Genomic DNA, 23900 nt, shown 5'->3' on the forward strand with positions numbered 1-23900 from the left:
GTGTGTGTGAAACCTTAATTGGTAAAAAAGATAGAAAATCAAAGGGAAAATACAGAGCAAGAAATAGGAGAAGAGGGGGTAAAAGAGGGCACAAATGAGCAAGAAGAATAAAGAAATAAAGAAAATAAAATTTGAAAATAAAATTTGAAAATAAAATGCAGAAAGATGATTTCACTGGAATTTATAATTACAAAGAAAAAGCAGACCAAGGGTTAGGGTTAGGGTTAGAGTTATTGTTAATGCTTTCCTGCCAAAACCCTGGAGAAAAGTACCAGGATAATAAAAATGAATACTCTGAAGAAAAGATACTACAACCATAAAAACAGGAAAAAGAAAAAGAAGTTAGGAGAAAGGGGGAGAAGAAGAAAAATGATTAAAAGTGGAATTTGTGTGAGCCCAAGAGAAAATGAATAAAAGAAAAAGAAGGGGAAAAAGAGTTGTATTAGTAGATTAAAGGGAATAGTGATGTGATTGGTACTGTTATGCAACTAATTAAGAAATAAAAGACAATATAGTATATTGTTAATTGTAGAAAAAAATTGAAAGAAATGCTCTCTATGTCAAAACGTAAATAAAGGATATATATATATATATATATATATATATATATATATATATATATATATATATATATATATATATATATATATATATATATATATATATATATATATATATATATATATATATATATTGTTTATAGTAAAATAGACCAGTAGAGAAATATGAAATTTGGAAATTAATTTGGTGCAATTTTTGAAGGGGCAATTGAAGATATTGTTTATGTACTAATAAAAATGAGTATTAAAAAAATGGAAAAAAATAATGTGGCTGAAAGGTGGAACCAAGCTATGATGTAAAATGGATTATGTAAATGAGAGGATGTAAAAGGAAAGATCCAGTCAACACTTTGTTACTATAATATGTGTAAAGTTGTATTAAAAATAAAAAAACTTTGAAAGAAAAAAACAAAACAAAACAAGATTCATATACTGCTCACCTTGCTATATTGGGAATATTAGTTTCTAATTTAGTTTTAAATTTACTTTAGTACAAAAATCGGGTGTTACAGATTATCTCTGTAAACATGTTCGCATTCACAAGCAACATAGATAAAATAGCTCGGAAATTATTAAAGATCAAACAATTTTTAGACATTCACAGATAAACATGAAAAGGGATCAACCATTAAGCAGTCATTAAGAGCATTTTGCAGCTTTGGCCAGGATCACCTTTGCATGTTTCCAACTACATCAGCTGCACTCATTTCTAAAACGAGAGGCTCTAACACAGGGGGGTCAAACTGGCAGCCCACCAGCTGGATGCGTCACCCACAGGCCACACCCACCCCAGCTCCGTGAAGGGGAAAAACATTGTAATACGTCATGTGACGGCAATGTCATGTGATGGTGTAACATATCAGGACTTTCCCCCCCTTCACTACACTGGCCATGGGAGTGGCCAGAACGTGACACATCTGACCAGCGGGCTGCGAGTTTGACAGCCCTGCAGTAGAGTGAGATTTTAGATAACAATTTCTTACCAGCTGATTGCAGGCAACAACATTTTACCTGATAGTGACTAAAACTTACTTAAAAAAATAATAAAATGCAAATAAAATAGAAATGTTTAATTGAGATATTCTTCAAAAATAAGGTACCAAAATACATGTAAACATCATCATCCATCATTATTGATCTGTTCTGCATCCAGAGATTGTGCTATTAGGAATGCAATTTACTTCCATTGTCCAAATATTATGTGAATGCTGTGACAGGAGGAAGACATCAGAGTTATACTACCAAACAAATGAAGTTGTTTAAGGGTTTGTAAATAGCATATTTCTTCATTGCAATGGTACCTTTCCTATTAACACTTAATTTAATAGGATTACTTTCAGTTGGAAAATTATAAATATAAAATGCTAATGGTTCTTCTTTTGCCTTCTTCCAATTGTTGCACTCAAATTCACCTCTGCTAAAAAGGTTATGGAAATATATCCACCCGCTTAGTTCTCAAAGATAAATTAATGGAGTGACAGATTGAAGCTGATACTATTTTGCAAAAAACAAAACAAAAACTGAATGCCTATCACTCAAATGTCAATACTACATGAGTTCAAATGTATAAACACTGGAACATCAAATTTCTTTCATTTTATATCCATTTTCCCCGATTGGTATCACTGAATTCAGTTATTAAAATCGGACTCTGTTCTGAATTTTTCTTCTAAAACAATTACATGTTTTTCTGTCCCTAAAATTCTGCCTATTATAATGATTGAGTTGACTCCCAAGGTAACTAGAAAACTTTCTATGAACTTGAGGTTTATACAATATGGGTTTGCCATTATGGATACAGGGAAGCATAGAGTCCCTAGATGATTTCTTGTTTTATGCTCTACTTATTAATTTTTGTCAGATCAAATCACAAAGGCAATAGATGGTAGGAGAGTACAGGAAAATGCAAGTCTCATATAATCAAATGTTTCCAATGGGAATCTGATCCATATCTGTCCCTATTAAAACTGTGCTAAGGAAAGTATGAAAGGATATACATACAAGAAGATCTGGAAACCATTCATTTTGCTTTTACTGACTCAAAGGGACTGTCAAAAAAAGGAAATGTATATCTATAAATTATATTTAAAACTAACATTTATATATAAAAGGCAAATGAAAACAATGAGCTAAATTAAAGCAAAAAAAAAAAATTCTGATATTTACTTTTGAAGTTTAATGGACAATGCTAAAAGAAGGCCCTTTAACCTGTAACATGTAGCATTTAGATGAAAATGTGTATTTGAGAAAGAGAGTACATGGCATATCATCTGTAACGATACAGCGAGGTGAATGACACACAGCATTCAGTGATTTTCCTGGCAGAATTTAGAAAATAGGTGTGCATAATTTTCATTTGGTGATATCAGAGTGATTTCAAAAGACTAACCTGAGGCAATTTAGAACTGCTTTCACATCAAAACAGAATGAAAGGATACAGTCATATTTCAAGTCTGCCAAATAGATTCATACAAAAGAGAGTCAAAATAACAGCAACTTGAAACTGCATCTTCAAGGATTATTTCCTTCTTGCCCTCTATGCAAATGATGACAAATTATTCTCTTTCAGTTCTATGGGAAGGAAGGAAGGAAGGAAGGAAGGAAGGAAGGAAGGAAGGAAGGAAGGAAGGAAGGCATAGAGTAATGGTAGAAATAATATGCCAGCAGCAATGCAAGCAACAAAGCAAAGTATCAAAAAGTTTGTGTATTGTAGATTATTTTTCAACACAAGTTCCATCTATGTTTGACAATGCACATTTTAAATAAAATGCATCAGGTCCAGAGGTGGGTTCCTACCAGTTCGCACTGATTCGGTAGAAACGGTTCGTCAAATCTACCGAAGAGGTTCCACCAATGGACCCAGAAAGCAGGCCACACCTACAGAAGAGGTTTTTTTTTAAACCCACCACTGGTCCTTGGATATGATTATTCTACACTATCATGCTCATATTTATAAAACTCAGGGCCTCTGTGAAAAATAAGGATGACTACTGCGTTTGTGGTACAATCAGAACATTGCATGTGTTGAAGTTGTTTTAACGCAAAACAAAGATGCCTTTTAAAAAACAAGTTTACATCATATTCTTATGCATGCCAGTGCTGTGTGTGAGGTAATTTAAGGTGGTTCTGACAAGTGTCGTTGGCATCTTCATATCCGGTCACATGGGCGGCAAGCCACTCCCACAAAGGAGGCCACACACACAGAGTAGGTTCGAACAATTTTTGAAACCCACCACTGATCAGATCCTATAATGTTCTAGTGCCTTTTCAGGAATCACTTGCAGTAAGGCACCTGCTTACTGCCCTGTACCCATATGGCATAGTGCACACCAAAGTGCATATAACAGATTTTTTTTTTTAAAAAAAAATTCCAAACAGAAAGTTAGAAAATAACAGAAATTTTCCTAAATTGAAACATATTCTTGCAATCTCTAATCTTTCCAGAACTGAGCGAGGAAGTTGTTGGTTACAATCAAAGATTATGTGGGCTTTGTCTGTGGGATGGTTTGTAGTGGTCTGTCTGTCTGCAGCTAGTTTGCTGGTTTTGAAAAAGTTTTTATAAGTGCTAGGCAGAAGCTACAGTATCTTTGCCTTCTATACTGGGCACATTTTCCTTCAAGTCCTAGTACTCATAGAGAGTACACCAAGTTAGACAAAGCATTTAATACTTTGGCATGGGCTTTTCCTGTAAGTTATAGCCTTGCAGGAAATGCTATAAAATCCAATGTGTAGGTTCCGTCCCAAGAGGACTGATGATTGTTCATGTTACACTTATAGAACCTTCCCAAAAAAAAAAAATCACCAATAGTTCCAGGAGATTTTAGCCTTCCATCCCTAGCTTCCAAGTTCATAGAATTTTTTGGGCATGTCAAGACTTCCAGGGAAGAAATGACAAACTGAAGAAGGGTTTCTGAAAAGCAGGGTACAACTATGGCAGAATGAAAAGCCTGTAAATAGACTGGCTCTTTGTAAATTCTTGCTCCAGAGGGCCCACCCACCTGCCCAAGCTCCTTACCTGTATTTTAAGTCTTTGGCACTTCTGTGCATGGCACATACAGTGCCTGCACAACACTCTGCTAAGCAGCTGGAGCATTGCAGAGGTTCACGGAGGCACTAAGATACATGCGTGCTGCACGTGGATGCCGCCGGGCCCATTCCAACCATACCGGTTGGAACAGGATCCGAAACCCACCACTGGTTTAGAGTTCTGGTTGATGGAGAAAGAGCAGTCTTGCTGAAACTGTGGTTGGTGCCTTTAAAAGGACATTAGATTCACATACAACCTTTTCTAATCATTTTCAGATATTGCTTGTTAACTGCTTTTCAGCTATGAGGAACTTTTGAATAAATATGAGTTACAGCAATGGTTGAGTTTCCTTAATTCTTAGCAATATCAGTTTTAAATACAAGTTTAAGGACTTTAAAAAATCTGAAATTAGTAAATATAACATGTAAATCTGGATGAGTAAAACCTTGATTTTAGAAAGTTACAAATGGACTAAGGTCCAGATAAATTTAAAATAAGATTTTGGAATTAATTATAAAGAAAGAATCCTTGCCATGGGAAAATGCTTTTGTTTCAAATTCTTAGGAAAAACATAATAAAATGAAGAATTTAAAAATCGACATTAGAGGGAGCTAGAACTAAAGACGGCAATTAAGGAAGAAGAGTACTCAAACTCAATTTGCGAATACAAAGTGAAGGAAAATGTTTTAACATTGGACATATTGAAGGACATTTTTGAACAATGGACCCAAAGATTAATTTTAAGAGTGTCTGCCTCTATGTTTAAACTATAATAAAGTATGGAAGAAGAACAAGTATTACCTGATACGATTGAGACATTTGGAACCAGATTAAAAATGATTGGCTATAAGAATGACATGGAAAAAGATGTTGTACATACAAAAGAAACCAGATGATGTCTTCATAATTAAAAGGATATACAAGAGACTGACCTGGATAGTTTTCCTATATTGGATTGGAAGAGACATATTAAAACTTTGAATAATTTTGTGAGAAAGGACAGAGGAAAAAATAAAAATAAATCAATTTCTAGGATTTTATTTGAAAGTATTAAAGATGGTTAAAAGTAAAAGGAAGGAATATAAAGGTGGCTTATTTGATCAAGTTTAAAATAGATGTTATCTTTTGAAATAAGGGACTTTTGCTGGCATTAGGACTGATGAGGTTTATGGATTATTTATAGATGAGATATGAAAAGAAGAGCTCTTTTTTATATTTAAAGACAAAGTGGTAAGTTGTTAAACATTTTATGATGAAGGGAGAAACCAATTCTTCATATATTTCTTATTTATTATATCTTGTTTTCTCTTTCTTTTCTAGTTTTCACTTTCTAGTTTTTTCTTTTCCGAATTTTCCATTTTTTCTTTTTCTCTTTTGTTTTTTTAATTTTTACTAGTTTTTTTATAAATTTTATTTTCCAATAAAATAACTAATCAAGAATTTTCTTGGATGAGAAGAGAAAATGCAAGAGCATATATGAGTTTGTGTGAACCCAAATCTCTACTCATCATTATATATTTGGTCATGTTCACTGCAAGAAACTACTGAATCAAACTGGGTTTATTTCATGTTCCTCAGTGCACCTATTTTTATTTTTTCCTATTTAACAACTGATTTGTACATTCAGTTGTTAAACTGAATACTTATTACAACCAATTAGTTACAATTTTTTAGAAACATGATTGGGTTTGTAATTGCTTAGCAGAATAAGGCTGAAACTTCCCATTTCCCTAACATTTCCCATTTGATGATCAAGTCTGCCAGCCCATTGAGTTTGATTCCAATTTCCAAACTGCCAAGCTGCACCTTAAAGTTATAAACATAAAATATTTAGTTTTGAGGGCAATGTTAAATTTATTCTGGTAACATTATACACAAATTATGTGGAATATGACATAACACAATCTTTCTCTTGTCTTCTGAATGAACTGAATTTTGCCAAGAAAATCAACCAAAATATTATTCATTTACAGTAACAAAATTTTTATCTATTTTAGTCCACTGGGTTGAAGTCATGAGGATTCATCCTGCTTTTTAAATTGACAAGCTGTAATTTCAGTGTTCATAACACTATTACACTATATTGCCAAAAGTATTTGCTCACAACTGCTTCTGATTATGTGGATGGGTGAGCGAATACTTTTGGCAATATAGTGTATCTGGGCCACTGAAGAAATTTTGGAAGCCATCCATTGGTTTTTCCCCCCTTTTAGAATAGAATAACAGAGCTGGAAGGGACCTTGGAGGTCTTCTAGTCCAAGCCCCTGCTTAGGCAGGAAATCCTACATCACTTCAGATTAATGATTATCCAACATCTTCTTAAAATCTTCCAGTGTTGGAGCATTCACAACTTCTGGAGGCAAGTTGTTCCACTGAGTAATTGTTCTAACTGTCAGGTAATTCCTCCTCAGTTCTAAGTTGCTTCTCTTCTTGATTAGTTTCTACCCATTGCTTCTTGTTCTACCTTCAGGTGCTTTGGAGGTGCTTTAAGTTCAAGGCCAATTCTTTTTTGTTTTTACATTTATATAAAATAAATATAAATATATTGTTTTTTTATTTTAAAATGTTTCCCATTGGTCTTAATGCATTGAAATGACTTCTGCAAGGCCAGTTGACATCTATGAAAACATTTGTTCCTGCTAACTTTTTTTTTTTAGATGGAGAGACTAAATAGCAATAAGACCTTGGAATAGCAAGTTTGTAGCCTATTTAATTATGGTAACTCCTTGTGCTGCTTGGCAGAAAAACAAGCTCTTTCATTAGGAATAAATAAATAAAAAACAAGGAAAAAAATCTCAGTCCTAATGAGAAGAACTTTCTTAACCATGTTTGCAAGGTTAGTGACCCCAATTCCAAACAAACCATAATGAGGGCAAAAGCTCAGAATCCTTATGGGATCAATTCAAATCAGGTCCATGCTCTCACATAACATTATAGGAAAACTATACTGATACAGTCACATTATGCTACCTACAAAAAGTAGCCAGTAGTTTACATTCAAGTTTAAATATCCTGAATGCTGTGCTGGTTTCTCACCGCAAAGACACTCAGAACAGACAGTGCAAGGCTATTATTGATACCATGTCTGATTTCATTTCAGAGGAGAGCATGAACTTCCTTGAATAAAATGGGACTTGAATTCCCATGAGCTGATATTTAAATCAGCATGAACCAATTTATTAGTTATAAGTAGAAATAATTTCTCCAATTTTCTAGCTTATTATTTGGACCTTCCTTCCTTCCTTCCTTCCTTCCTTCCTTCCTTCCTTCCTTCCTTCCTTCCTTCCTTACTTACTTACTTACTTACTTACTTACTTACTTACTTACTTCTTTTCCTTAGCTCAAATCTTCAGAAGAATCTTACAAGCCAATTTTATGACTCTAGAGCTTAGGGAAAGTGGATAAACTTTACAAGAGTCGAGTCAAGCAGCCAAAAGAGTTTAATTTGAGAGCCCTGCACATTCCTTGTCCAGCATAATAAATGGAAGCAATGGAAGCATTGATCCCTGGGATTAGTTTCCCCCATTTAAATCAGTTAAATACATGCAAAGTAGAGTGTTTTATAGTACCAGTGCTAATAAACTTAACAACAAACAAAACTGTCTAGGAGAGGAAAATATAATTTAGTTAATATGTGAAGTTAAATAGATACTGCACTTGCTAAACCAAGGAAAATGATTTTAATTAAGAGATTTGACAACCATTTGTCTGAAATGGTATAGGATTTCCTGCCAAAGCAGGGAGCTGGACTAGAAGATCTCCAATATCCCTTCCAGCTCCTATTCTATTCTATTCTATTCTATTCTATTCTATTCTATTCTATTCTATTCTATTCTATTCTACTCTACTCTACTCTACTCTACTCTACTCTACTCTACCCTACCCTACCCTACCCTACCCTACCCTACCCTACCCTATCCTATCCTAAAATCTGTTTTTGTGATTTCTTGTTTCTGAGATGCTTTGAGTATAATCCATGCATAAGTCACTGCCTAGGCACAAGTGTGATTTGTTGCTAACTCACCCTTCCACAATTAATAAAACCAAGCCTTGTTGTTAAGCCAAGATAAATTTGTATATTTACTTGAGGACAGAATTTGGCCTTTTTAGTATGGAAAATTACCAGCTTTATCAAAGAGTGCATTTTCTATAATATATGTTGACTGACAGAGATTCTCTTTGCTTGTGTGGATTTATTCTTGAGCCCGAATGTTATTTGAATGCATTTAATTAACTAGAGTAGCTGCATGGGATCTTTGCCATTATCATTTTTTATAGCACCACTCTCTAACAGACCTGATGGTCATTATAGCTACTTCCTGAGATCACTGCAATTTATTTCTGGGCTCCAAGTTAATCACATGGAAAATCCAATCAGTAAATTGATTAGGTATTAAATTATGTTCTTTGTTAATATTCTATATTCCTTCACTTACAGTTCAAAGATGCTATTAACTTTCTCCTTTCCCCTTTTAACCCTGCTTGATTTTTGTTATTGCAGCAGTTTTTCAATTCACAGATTTAGCTGAGGCACCTCTAAACAGGATGGTTAGTGTCCTGACACAGTTTAGTCACTAGGTGGCAATGGACTTAATTGCATCTACAAAAGAACAATCTCAAGCTATCTTGTTAGAAAAGGCACGAAGGAGAAAGAAAGGGATTTCCATCCTGCTTTGCTTTGAGCTGTTGCGTTGTATGTGTGCATAGAGATAGATGATAGATAGATGATAGATGATAGATGATAGATGATATCATCTATCTGCCAATTACCTCCCTACGACCTATAAGCTCTCACAGACTAGGCCTCCTCCGTATTCCATCGGCCAGCCAGTGTCGGCTGGCAACTACAAGGAGGAGGGCCTTCTCAGCAGTAGCCCCGACCCTTTGGAACGAGCTCCCCGTGGAGATTCGTACCCTCTCCACCGTCCCAGCCTTCCGCATAGCCTTGAAGAACTGGCTCGCCCGTCAGGCCTGGGGATAAGGACTGCTACCCCGCCCGAATGATGAATGTATGTTGTTTACTATTTTATTATATGTTGTTATCTTAATGTTGTATTCCCCCCCCCCCCTGGTTTCTGTGAGCCGCCCTGAGTCCCCTCAGGGAAAAGGGCGGCCTACAAATGCTAATAAAACCAAACTAAAAAAACCAAAAAAGATGGATAGATGGATAGATAGATAGATAGATAGATAGATAGATAGATGGATGGATGGAGATAGAGAGATAGATGGATGAAGAGACAGAGAAATAGATATGCACATTTATTTTGAGGATGTATCCCACTTTTCTGATAATAGAGCTTGACTATGTATGTTTCTAAGTGAATTTTCTTTATCTAGGACCAGAGGCCTTCTGAAGATAACCACCCTGCCAGAAGCTGAGCTGATACCTTTTCCTGCATGGTTTTTACTCTATGGTATGCTTCGGACTCACTTTTCCAGAGCTAAACTCATCAATTGTTCTAGTTTGGACATTACATGTGTTAATGAGGAATATTATAAAGTTTTAGTCTGGCCTGTCTTTACTGCTTTGTTCTTGAAATTCTTTCATGATATAACATCTGAATCTGTATGTATTTTCTTCTTTCTTTTAGAATACTCTGCGATGGAGTGATATTCTGTTGATTTGTTAACACTAAAAATTTCATAATTTACCTGGGAAGGTAAATTATGTGTGTCTGTGTACAATTTTGAACCCTGGAAAAATCAGTTTTAAATTATATGAGAAGCTGTCAGAAGCAGACAAAAGCTGTTTACAGACATCTTCTGGCTTGGGAAAGGCAATAGAGATTGGGTCAGAGATCGACAAAGTGAAGAATCACTAGAGCTATTATGACAAAAAACCCAGAACCATATAATGTGAATATAATATCATTCATAATATCAAATCCATCTAATATGAATATACCTGATTTAAAATTCCTTCAAAAAGAAATCAGAGGGATGGATTATTGTCAAAGTAGGTTTGCATTCTGTTTAATTTCTTCTCGCCAAGGTAGCAGCTACAACATACTTCTTAATTATTTAGTTCACTGCATGCCACTCAGCTCTAATAACTAATCATTGTCAATATTAGCCTACAACACATCAATGGGGGCAGGAAAAGGAGAAAGTTAGCAGCATATTGATTGGCTTCAACCTGGATGCCACTGATAACACCAGCCAGTAGCTCAGTTGTTTCAGCTTGATTTATCTAGAATGCTGAATTTGAAATTGGAAGTAATGATGTGTAGCATTGTAATGCAACAATGCAAAACAATAACTTTTTCCATTTTTTTTTGTTGCTGATAAGATTTTACTACTGTGCATCAGATTTCTACACATTACATTCTAATGTTGGGATTAATGTTAAGAGTGGACAATACAAATATTTCCAAATTAGCAGCTGCTAATTCGTTGGCCAATTTTAATTTGGATGCTATGAATTGTATTATTCCATAAGTTAATTTTTGCCTGGGATTATGCAGGGTTACAAGAAAAAGGATTTCCAGGCTTGAAAAGAAGTTCGGTTTTTGTTGTTTATCTCCTTACTGCCTCTATTATATTATTTACAGATCTTGAATGAAAGATATTATTTTCATTTTCTTTTTAAACAGCACTCTAAATCATTATGTTTGTTGCTTACTTTCACTTCAGTGTCATAGCTTTCACAAATAATAGGATGTTATGAATACTGTAGTATTGTACCTGGGTTATTCTCAACTGAGTTTCGTAATTAGAAACTTGAAATGGTCTACTTTCCTATTGTGCATGGCATTTCTTTTCAATACAATCCAGCATGCTTTTCAAAAACTATTTTCCTTTTTACTCAAACACAGCTCCATACACACACACACGTGTGTGTGTACGTGCGCATATGTACATATGTACATACATAAATACATACATACATACATACACTAATGTTGGATTTCCCCCTTAACCAGAGGGAGGCCCCTTGTGGAGTACTATGAAGCCATTACCATGGCAATTCCACTACACTGTACAGTAGAAGCCATTTTAAAGCACAACAGGCTATAGCTTAACAGAACACACAGCCCAAGGGTGTTATGGGTGTCTTATCCCCACAGTACCTTTCTCCAGAGAATAAGTCCATCTGGGCACCAAGTTTGGTTGAAATTGCTCAAGGAGTTCCAGAATTATGCTGGAACACACACACACACACACACACACACACACACACACACACACACACACACACACACGAAGAGAGTGAGGTTACATACTATAAAACAAAGTGTTGATTGAGACTGAATCCATATTTCCCTTTTGATAATAATTGAGGATGCCTTTCAGTTAGTAGGGCCAAACTATCTATCTATCTATCTATCTATCTATCTATCTATCTATCTATCTATCTATCTATCTATCTATCTATCTATCTATCTATCTATCTATCTATCTATCTATCTATAATATAAATATATAAATATTTATAAAATGTTATATATGATGCCATTACTTCCTTTATATTGCAAACTTTCCCCTTCCTATGTCTTACCTGTTTGCAAAGGTTTTTGAATTCTATAGAACAGACCTTTTCTCTTCATTGACATACTGTCATAACTGAATGTCTGCACCAAACGGATTATTAAGTCCATCAGGCACAGAAAAAAAAAGTTAAATCCAGTCAATGTAAGGTCTTTTGCTCACAGAATTCCTTGCTAAACGGGACACTGGAGATAAATTCAGCAACCATTTATCTCTTGGGTTGAACATTACATTTGCCTCTATTTAACGTCAGCACAGCGAGCTCTTATCTGTGGGTTTGCTACAGCTAGCACATTTCCACCAACTTGGTGTCAAAATGCAAAATTAGCAATTAATATAACAAAGCCAGCAAAAAAGAGAGAACTGTAAGTGAGTGAAAGTGATGGGCATGATATATGAATATCATTAGGGCTTTCTCAAAGAAAGTGGATGTGGTTCTCTACATGCCACAAGGCAATGCAGTATTTCAGTATTTCACTCGTCACTGGAACGCTCTGAAGCAGATGGACTGTGTGACTGATGATTCAATAATTGCTCTCATTAAAAATGTTCACGCTTTTAATTTTTTCCCCCTCACATTCTGTGACGAGCCAGGGAATGAAATGGTTCTGTCATTGTCAGCAGATAGATAATTGAGTTTGCTTTGATTTCCTGGGGTGCCCAATCCCTACCCCGCATTGACGGTTGACAACTACTGACATGCAGTGCAACATTTAAATAGGCTCTGCCTATCTGAAAGAAGAGAAATATCATAGAAAAATATCCTCACATTTTCACCTTCTTTGCTTCAGTGTGCATAGCCAGTAATCCACCTGGCCCAGGAGACGGAAATAAATTGGCTTTTTCCCCCTGCAAAATTCAAGAAGGGGAAAATGGGCAGAGATTTGAACGTAGACTGAATACTGAATACTGATTATTGCTACATGTACATCATTTGAAAGGCAGAAGTTTTGGATTTTAGGAACTATTATCCGGTTCTGCCAAATAATGCATTCATCTTATCCTTTTTTTTAAAGAATATTGATTATTATGATTGATTGATTAGTGTCAACTTCTAGTGGCTGCATAGACAGATTTTCCGCATGATGACCTGTCCTAACCTGTTTTTTTCAGCTTTTCCAAGGGTGCATCTATTGTCTCTAGGATCAAATCTATTTACTTTTCTGCTGATCATTCTCCTCTTCTCCTTCCTTCCATCTTTCCTAGCATCATAGCCTACTCCAGAAGCCTAACCTTCTCTTTGTGTATTTCTCCAAACCAGGATAATTCGAGCCTGGTGTTGGGTGCATTAGTGTCTCAATTGTAAATCCTGGGTTGATTTGTTCAATGATTCATCCATATCTTGGCTATCGATAGTAATTTCAGGAGTTTCCTTCAACACCGTAGCTCAGAAGAGTCAATACTCTTTCCATCCTGTATCTTCAAAGTTCTCATGTATCAGATATATAAAATGGTTGACAGTTATGATATTCCCTGTAGTATATGTTCCTTGGATCCCTAATTCTACCTGTTTTTTTTTAATCCTAAGCAGTGGTGGGTTGTAGTGGTACGCCCTGGTATGGATGTACCGGTGCCTGCCCAGAGCACCAGATACCGTTCCGTTACGGTGCAATGGAGGGCCCACCCATCCCAGATCCTTACCTGTATTCGAGCTCTTTGGCACTTCCGGACTGGAGTGTCGCAGAGGCTCACAGAGGCGTTGGAAGAGGTAAGGATGCATTCCCGTGCTGCGTGTGTGTGCGCGCGGGCTGCACTTGTTTATGAGGTGGACGCAGGTCCCCATTGCAATCATACCAATTGCAACAGGATCTGGAACCCACCACTGATCCTTAGGTTCTAAGATTGGATTATTTAGTTTTGCTATATAAAATGTGAGTTACATTTATGGGGAATTTCTATGGATGTAGCTTTAAAAATAAACAAATATGAATGGCCCAGCCCTTCCATTTTGTATTTGATAGATTAGGGTTAAACTAAATAATGATAATAGTTATAATATATGCTGATAAAATTATGGTGAGTGTTAGCGATTAAGGCTTTACTTTAGAGTACTTGTAAATATGATCTAATTGCATTTAGAATTCAGATCTAAAAGGAAAATATTTCTATCTGGATCAGCATTGTTTCATAGAAGGAAATCATTGCAACTTCCATCCAGGATGAAGCTGGATTGTAATGAGTAGTTGTCGTGATTATTGGGCACCATGGATAAGTGATGTAACAGACACTATGCTGATTATGGTACCTAGTAAGCTTTGCTTTTTATTCACTTTAATGTATGAGATATTTAATGCCCTTACAGAGAAAAAGTCATGAGATTTAAATTCCCTAGACAGCAAGAAAGAAATATTTACTTTTTAGCAAGAGATTGACAAAAAAATCATGAATACTCCAACAAAGTAACAAAATTGTGTACAATATAGTAACTATTAAACTTTGATGGTGTTGTTAATTACGAAGTCATGTCCAACCCATCGCGAAGGGTCCATAACACATGGATAACATAACTCCAGGCCTTCTTGTCCTCTACCACCCTCTGGAATCCATTTAAACTCATGTCTACTGCTTCAGTGACTCCATATAGCCACCTCATTCTCTGTCGTCCCCTTCTTCTTTTGCCCTAAATCATTCCCAGCATTAGGCTCTTCTCCAGTGAGTCCTTCCTTCTCATTAGGTGGCCAAAGTATTTGAGTTTCATCTTCAGGATCTGGTCTTCTAAAGAGCAGTCAGGGTTGATCTCCTCTAGGACTGACTGTTTTGATCGCCTTGCAGTCCAAGGGACTCGCAGGAGTCTTCTCCAGCACCATAGTTCAATCCCTTGACACTCAGCCTTTTTTATGATGCAACTTTCACCCCCGTACATTGCAACTGGGAAAACCTGTTTCCAGGGACATAGTGGCTTGTGCTGTGCTGCTAGGAGAAGCTGGGAGCTACTGTGGCTTCCAAGGGTGGTCTCAGCTTCATGCTGCACTACAACTTAGGAGTTTCCTGTAGTTCCAGAATAGTAGCATGCCAAGAAGCTCCTTGCAATAGTATGGCAAGTACCCCAGGGCAGAGGTGGTATTCTACAGACCAGTTCTGGAGAACCAGTAGCAGAAATTTTGAGTAGTTCGAAGAACCAGTAAATACCACCTCTGACTGGCCCCACCCCCATTAATTCTCTGTCCCAGCTGATCAGGAGGAAATGGGGATTTTTCAGTAACCTTCCCCTGGAGTGGGGAAGGAATGGAGATTTTATAGTATCCTTCCCTTGCCATGCTCACCATGCCACGCCCATCAAGCCATGCCCACAAAACCGGTAGTAAAAAAATTGGAATCCCACCATTGTCCAAAAACGGTGTTTGCCCACAAGACAGAGAGAAGGATAGCCACAAGGGCAGAGATTGAGGGAGCTAGGCGGATGGGGGGAATCGGAGGCAGTCCAGTGGTGGGATTCACTTACCTTCCCTACCTGTTTGCAAATGTGAGCAATGCAGCCACATCTGTGCATGTGCAGTTCTTACTCTTTGTAAGGATCGGTGGGCAGAGCCTCCCACAGCTGCCCTAATGGTTTCCCCGAACTGGACAGAATCAGCTGAATACCACCTCTGATGCAATCCCTTACTTACCTGAGGCTCAGAGTTGGGAGGGACCAATCCCAGAATGACGTCTATTGGAATGGATCCTTGGCTAATGAGCATGGAATTCACTTATTGACAGTTACAAGGAGTGACAGTAACAAAGGACAAATTAAACAATCATATTGCTCTAGATCAGGGCAGTTAAACTTGCATCGTCACCTTGTTATCACTTGACGTATTGCTACTTCCCCTCTTTGCTAAGACAGGGTAGGCATGTGACACATCCAGCCCATAGGCCGTGACTTTGACACCCCTGATCTAGATCCAGCATATGATTATATAAGAAACCAGACCATTCAAATGACCAATCAACAAGAGAAACAATCAGCTGATCAGAATTTAAATATAGCTCCAAATGAACAACCAGTCCAACTGACCACACTGGCACACAAGGCATTTATAAGCTAAGGAGAACAGGACAAGAAAATCCTGCTGATGTTGCTACTTAGTCTGGTAATGAAATGTCCAGAAACTAAATTGAAACAAGCTTGGAGAGCGAACCACTGCCAAAAAGTAACAAGGAGTATTGGGATTGCTGCTGTTAAGTGATACAATCACATGTCAACCTGCTCCATCACTAGTGATGGAAATTCCGGTCTCAACTGCGGTCATAAGCCAAGGACTACCTATACCACTATATGCTAATATTGTTTATGAATGGCTCAATTTAGGCACTTTGTATTTGACAGATTGGATAATATGGTGAGGTCAGCTTCCTCGAGATAGGGACTGAAAGATCATATTGTGTTTAGCTTGTCAGTCAAGCACTTATGAACGTTCAGCAAATGATTGCTTTTACTCTGACAGATTCTCAATTCAGTCTTTGCAACTTTTGTTCAGCAGTTTTCCCACATCGAAGTACATGATAACAAAAACTCTGCAGTAAGGCTTGTGTACATTTTTGTTGCAATTCTTCCAGTACATATATTTTTTTTAAGTTCTTTTAATAGGAAGTTTGATAAGTAGTTAACATTTCTAAAAAGGGTCAAGCTTTGAACCTTGGCTCGATCACTTCACCTTTATCTCAACTTCTCAGCTATATGTGATCAGAGCCTCACTTTAGAATATAACAACAACAATTCATTAAATGTGTTTGTTACCAGAGTGCCAGAGACTCTAGATGACTGACAACGATCAAGCAGATTGGAAAAAAAAGGGTAGATACCCATAAAGTCTCTCTCTCTCTCTCTCTCTCTCTCTCTCTCTCTCTCTCTCTCTCTCTCTCTCTCTCTCTCTCTCCCTCTCCCTCCCTCCCTCCCTCCCTCCCTCCCTCTCTCTCTCTCTCTCTCTCTCTCTCTCTCTCTCACACACACACACACACACACCATTGATTGTTTACTGCAGTGAAAAGTTGTCAGAGCTTTTATACTATCTCAAGAGTTTAAATGCTTTAACTTTTTTACTTCCTGTTTTTTCAAATAAATGAATTCTTGAAATCATGTTTAGAAGCCTTCAGGTTGGGCATTTATTTAAAGTTTATAGAAACGCCATTTCCAACCGAGTAAATGCTGGTTCCTGCCTCATTAATCCTCAACTCCTTCATTACCCTTTCTCTCTTTTCCCTTTCCATTTCCTCTGAGTCTGGAAGTGCCCTGAGCTTGTAGTCAGCTGGAGGATATTTTCCCTTCCTTCTTTCTCTCGAGCAATAAAAACACAGAAGGCATTCCCATTTCTACTAAATCCTCAGGAAAAAGCCTCTCCCTCTAATTTTTAATGGAGTGAAAGAAGAATTTGATTTGGAGCATATTTTTGGAATTTCAGTGCATGAGAGGCATTGCATACATCAGGACAGTTTTTCATATATTCAGGGATGGGCTGCTACAGGTTTGCCCGGGTTCAGAAGAAACTGTAGCTATGTTATAGCTGGTTCAGACAACCCCCAAATCCCACTCCTGGCTAGCCCCATCCATCCCACCCTTCCCAGGAGTCTCCATGCAGCCCATTTTGGATGCGAGGTAAGTGCAGGGCCCATGTGGAGGCTTAGGGAAGGGGGGAAATGTGCTTCCTGGAAGTTCCGGAAGGCCAGAAAAGGGCCTGGGGTAAGCAGTTTTCACTCTCCCAGGAGCTCGAGGAAAGCCTCCGGAGCCTGGGGAAGGAGAAAACACCCCCCTGGCTGTGGTATAGGAGGCCGACTAGGCGATGCCCACCATGGCCACGCCCACCCAGCAACCGGGCAGAGAACCCATTGCTAACATTTTTGAAGCCTACACCTGCATTTATCTATCTATTGTGTAACTGTTTCTCTCTGTCTCTTTTCCAAATCAAAACCCTCTCTCCAATACCTTTCCTTATTCATTAGAATAAGCAAATTCAGTATTCTTATTGCAGGTCATTCATGCAGTCATGGCTTAAAAAATGAACTCAACCATAGGTAAAATGTCTTACTGGTAGTTTACCAAGTCATGAAAATACAGCTGGTCTTTGCTTAATGATAGCTCGATTTAGCAACCATTCAAAATTACAATAGTGCTAAAAAAACTTTTTCTGGTCTTCGTACTTATGACCAGGGCAACACCCCTGCTTTCATGAACAAAATTCAGTTGCTTCACAGCCAGTCAATGGGAATTTCTGACTGTCTCAGTATCCTTCAGTCACATGATTGCCATTTGTGAGCCTTACAGCCACTTTCTGAGAAGTAGAGGAGAAGCCAATAGTAAAATTTCAAGTCATTATCATGTGATGTCTTGTTTAACAACCGTGTCATTTAGCCACAAAGATGCTGGTCCCAGTCTTGATTATTAACCTGTATTGGTAAGAAATAATATTTGTTTTCTCCATTTGCCATTTACCTTTGGATAATAGGCAAACTACAGGTGGGGCTTTATACCCAATAACTGAAATAGAGTTTTCTAAATTCTAAATGCTTTGAATTAGAGGGCTCCCTTGCTATGTCCATGCCCCGAGGATGTGGCCATGCATACTCCAGCCAAGTGGGAGTGTCGCTGGCCAGGGCAGGACATTAGGGGACCGTTGATTGGCTGTCCAGCTTGACAGCATGCATATAAATAGCTGTCAAGCAGGGAACTGTCATTTTGCCTTGGTTCTGAAGTTGTTGTCAGTTGGAAATAAACGGTTGGTTTAAACTGCTGCCTTGCCTCAGTCAATAGTCATGTCATGTAGTCATGTCATCCTCTGAAGATTTAATATTGGCAATGAGGATAGGATTGACTGAGGAATAGGAAGATCGAAACACAGTAAAACTGAATTTTATCTTTCCCTCTCCTCGCTGGCTGACTACTCCTGAGACAATCTCCTCAGACACGTCCACATCAGAATGGCAACTTTAAATAACTTCAAGGTTTTGTCATCGGCATCAGAGTCCTGGGATGCATACATAGAATGGTTTGAGTGCTTCCTTGAAGCAAATAGCCTCACTGATCTACCAAGCAGTACGAAGAGGGCTCAGTTCCTGAGTGTCTGTGGGCACGAAATGTTTGGAACGGCCTGGGCTTTAGCTGCCCCACAGTCGGTTCAATCCCTATCCTGGGAAGTGCTACTGCAGAGGTTACAGAACCATTATGCTCCAGCTCTGTCACACATTGCAAGGTGCTATGCTTTCAGGCAAAGACTGCAGAAGAAAGGCAAGTCTATAAATCATTACAAGACTGCCCTCCTCTCTGCCGCATTGCATTGCAATTTCCCTAACCTAGATGACTCCTTGATAGAGCAACTTGTATGCAGAGCGAATGATGTGAGACTCCGGTGCCGGTTGCTAACCCATCAGGACATCAGCCTCCAGTCAGCGTTAAATGAGGCTCAGGCTTCTGAAATGTCAAATGAATCCTCTGCTGAGATTCAGAGGTTCCAAACAGCAAAGCCACCTCCTAAGTCTGTGCAAGTACATAAGGAGGAGGTGGCTGAAGACCTTTTATCTGATCCTGACAAGGCTGGCATCAGCTGCCTTAAAGCCACTGGGGTTAGAGCAGGATGCCGAAGAAGGAGTCACCTTAGAACTATTGCGCAGGCTGTGGCGGAAACCATCCCCGTGCTTGGTGCCATTTTAAAAATGCTGTGTGCCGGAATTGCGGAAAGAAAGGACATCTGGCGAAGGTGTGCCGCTCGACTTCCCTCTCCATAACCAAGCCAATGATCATCCAGCCTATCATACGCCAGACGCCAAAGCACATCAGACTGCTGAAGATTGTTTTGCAATCATTCGTGACCAGTGGCATTCACCTGATGCTAGTTGTCAAGCGAACGTGATGTCAGGCAGCAAAATCTACTTCGACGTCCACATTGAAGGCAACCCCTGTCGCATGGAAGTGGACACTGGATCATCCATATCCATACTGTCCTGGTGTACCTTGAAGCATCTTATGCCATCCCTTTCAAAGAAGCTCCTATTCCCTTGCTCCCTCAATTGCGGGACTACCAAGGGAATAATATCCCAATTGTGGGCAGTGGTAAATTTAAAGTGGCCACCACGACTCCAGTTTGGTGTAAGTGTTGCCCCGGGCATCTTTCAGGGTCATTTGGAGCGATTGCTCCATGGTATCCCTGGAGTCGTCCTTTATTTCGACAATGTGTTCATCTCTGCCAGGGGTGAGCAGTTTTGTCAAAGTTTCAGGAAGTGGGGTTAAAACTCATACCTTCCAAATGCCAAATTGGGGTTCCTGAAGTTGAATTTTTAGGGTACTTGATTGATGCCAAAGGCATCCATCCAACCCTCTCAAAGTTGGCAACCATTAAACAGGTGCCAGTGCCTACTAGTAAGGCTCAGTTACAAGCTTTCCTGGCGCTTTTAAATTTTTATGCTGTGTTTTTGCCCCATAAGGCATCAGTGCCAGAGCCACTGCATAGGCTCCTAGATGCCAAAGCTGTATGGAAGTGAGGGTCACAAGGAGGCAGCAGCATTCACAGCTATGAAAGATCTTTTGACTTCCAATGCTGTTCTTATCCAATACAGTGAACACCTTCCCCTGACTCTAACTTGTGATGCTTCCTCTTATGGGGTGGGCGCTGTACTTAGTCATAGGTTACCTAATGGGTCTGAAGGACCTTTGGCCTATTTCTCTAGAACTCTCTCCTTTACGGAGAGAAATTATAGTCAATTAGACTAAGAGGCCCTAGCCGCAGTAGCTGGTATCAAGCGTTTTCATAATTACCTCTATGGCCTTTTTTTGAATTGATAACTGACCATAAGCCATTACTCGGTCTTTTGGCAGGAGATAAACAGTCCCCATCCATCTTGTCACCACGCATGTCCCGCTGGACAGTGTTCTTGGCTACTTATAATTATAAAATGGTCCACCGCTCTGGGAAACAGATAGGGCATGCAGATGCATTGAGCCGCTGCCCTCTCCCTGGTGTAGGGTCTGATCCTGTCCCTGACTTTAATGCCCTGTTGATAGAAGAACTTACAGTTCCTCTTTCAGCCACCGATGTTGCCCTCTGTTCTGCCAAAGATCCTACCATACCTCAAGTTATCGACTAGATCAAGAGGGGCTGGCCACAGGTGCAAGTTTCCTCCCAATTTCTTCCATTCAAGCACAGACAGCATGAACTGTCTCTGCAAGGAAGGTGTTTATTGTGGGACCATAGAGTGGTAGTGCCCCTGCAGATAAGGAAACCCATTCTCCATTGTTTGCATGAAGGCCATCCTGGCATAGTCCGGATGAAGGCTTTAGGGAGAAGTTATGTGCCGGGGTTAGATCACGACATTACCTGTTGGGTAGAGGGCTGTCAGGAGTGCCAGCAAACCAGGCCTGCCCCCCTGTCACACTCCGCAAAAGTGGGAAGTGCCAAAGGGCCGATGGTTGTGGATCCATTTGGATTTTGCAGGCCCTATTCATGGACAGATGTTCTTGGTAGTGGTCAATGCATATTCTAAGTGGGTGGAAGTCATTCTAATGCCAATTGACCACTACCAAGGCTCTCATATGGGCATTGCAACGACTGTTCGCAACCCACGGGTGTCCAGACATTGTGGTGTCCGATAATGGGGCCCAACTAACGGCTACCCCTTTCCAGGTGTTCTTGGCTGGACATGGCATACATCATGCCTTGGTGGCTCCTTACCACCCCATGAGTAATGGTATGGCAGAGCTAATGGTACGATTCATTAAGGAATCCCTAGCGAGATTAGGCCCAGGGGATTGGCAAGCCCGGGTGAATAAGTATCTTTTAGTACAGCACACTGTACCCTGCCCAATGACTAACAGTACCCCCACAGAGTTGTTAATGGGTCACTGCCTCCGAACCAAACTTGATCGGCTTCACCCAAGTTACTGCACGGATAAATCACTGGACATTGCCAGCCACACCCAATCATTTCAAGTGGGAGACCTAATATTCACGCACAACTACGGGGGTGAGCTGAAATGGTTACCGGGACATATTTTGCAACTAACTGGCCCCTGCTCTTACAGGGCAGATGTAAGCTGATCTACCACCAGTTGACCCCATTGAATCCCTGGGTGTTCCGGTTGGCCCTGCAGCCATGTCACATCCTCCTTCCAGTCAAACTGCCGTTCCGGTGCCGGGTTTACCTGTCAGAGTAGGTTCTGCATTGGGTTTGTCAAATGGGTCGGCACAGTCTCCAGTAGTTCCTTAGGAGAATCAGCTTCCAGCAACTGCCACGGAAGTAAGAAGATCTGGCCAGGTGCACAGGCGGCCCACATACTTGCAGGATTATGCATGTGCCAGGCTGGCGGAAAGGAGTGTTATGTCTGTGCCCTGAGGATGTGGCCATGCACGCTCCAGCTAAGTGAGAGTGGTGCTGGCCAGGACAGGACATTAGGTGGCTGTTGATTGGCTGCCCTGTTTGACAGCATGCATATAAATAGCTGTCAAGGAGGGAACTGTCGTTTTGCCTTGGTTCTGAAGTTGTTGTCAGTTGGAAATAAATGGTTGGTTTAAACTGCTGCCTCGCCTCATTCAATACCCCCTCTGAAGATTTAATATCCCTATTCCCAAGAGAAGGTGAAGAGACAAGACATTTTGCCGATCCCACAAAGTAATCTCATAGATAGTTTGTGCTATTGCACAGAGTATCAACTTTAGCATTTAGGAAAATATTCTCAGAGAAACTGACACAGCAGAAAAACCATAGGAGGAAAGCTAAATTTTCTGGGTGCACAATGGTGGGTAGACAACAGAGGTGCTATTCAGCTGGTTCGGACCGGTTTGAGGGAACCAGTAGTGGTGACCCGCCCTGGCTCTATGCCGTCCTATTTAGCCACATTTTCTAAGCCGCGTGCATGCATGCAAGCTGCACGTGTGAGCAAAGTGAATGCACGGAAAGCACACATGCTTATGAAGCGAGCGGGTAGGTGTGGGGTGACCCAGTGGTAAACTTATGTGAAACTCACCTCTGGTAGACAAGAATAATAAAATATTACTTTTATGCTTTCTGGCTCCTGCCTTGTTTGGGTCATTCTGAACACCTTTTGAAGAAACAGAACATCCCAAATACTCCAATTCTGGAAATCAAAAGAAAATTTCATGTACAAATTGCAGTCATGAATGCATTAAAGGACTGCTTGAACAGCATGGCACGCAGGATGCTTCAGAATAAGTCAGCAAATGGCCTAAATAAACAATCAAGAACCTGTTCAGAAAAACAAGGAAAATATGAATCATAATGAAAGACCAGTGGGCTACTTGCTAATTTTTACGACATTCACTTTATATTCAATCTTCCCATAGTGAGAATCAAAGACAGGTAAAAATATTCATGACCTTCTCTTTTGTCAATCAAGGTGTGTAGGTTTTTGAAGTGCAATTGGTAAAAAATGCTAACCTGTAGTTAGGACAGTTCTTAAAAGTGCATCTCTAAATTGTTCACAATTTCCGGTTGCTAAGTCCCTGAATCCTTGGCAGCTGGGACAGCCTTATTTGTCAAAAAAATCAAAACAGAAAAACAAATATTAAGTATTTATGAAAACTGTTCATAAAATGTCCCTTTTTCTTCCATTCATGGCAGCATATTTTTGTCAGGCAATGAGGGATAGCTGATATCAGAAAGCTTTAGCCTTAAAAAGCTAGGATTTATTCCCAGGACTGAGGTTGTTAGGTAAGCTAGATCTATACAGTTTAATGGGATACATTGTTTGTGTGATTTTCAACTATATAAAGGTAAAGGTTCCCCTTGCACATATGTGCTAGTAGTTCCTGACTCTAGGGGGCGGTGCTCATCTCCGTTTCAAAGCTGAAGAGCCAGCGCTGTCCGAAGACATCTCTATGGTCATGCATGACTAAAAGTCG

General features: G+C 39.3%; 1 long non-coding RNA gene across 1 annotated transcript in view; it reads left to right on the plus strand.

Annotated features, from left to right (window-relative positions):
• LOC106543301 (uncharacterized) overlaps window positions 1–23900 on the plus strand; it is a 108728-nt gene that overhangs the window by 79175 nt on the left and 5653 nt on the right. Inside the window, exon 3 of the long non-coding RNA XR_015696577.1 lies at window positions 9925–10001. This is a non-coding gene — a long non-coding RNA (uncharacterized LOC106543301). The remainder of the gene's footprint in view (window positions 1–9924; window positions 10002–23900) is intronic.

The sequence above is a fragment of the Thamnophis sirtalis genome, unplaced genomic scaffold (genome assembly GCF_051295495.1).
Source record: "Thamnophis sirtalis isolate CommonGarterSnake01/CBP01778 unplaced genomic scaffold, rThaSir2_p1.2 scaffold_5, whole genome shotgun sequence".
NCBI classification, from domain to species: Eukaryota; Metazoa; Chordata; class Lepidosauria; order Squamata; family Natricidae; genus Thamnophis; species Thamnophis sirtalis.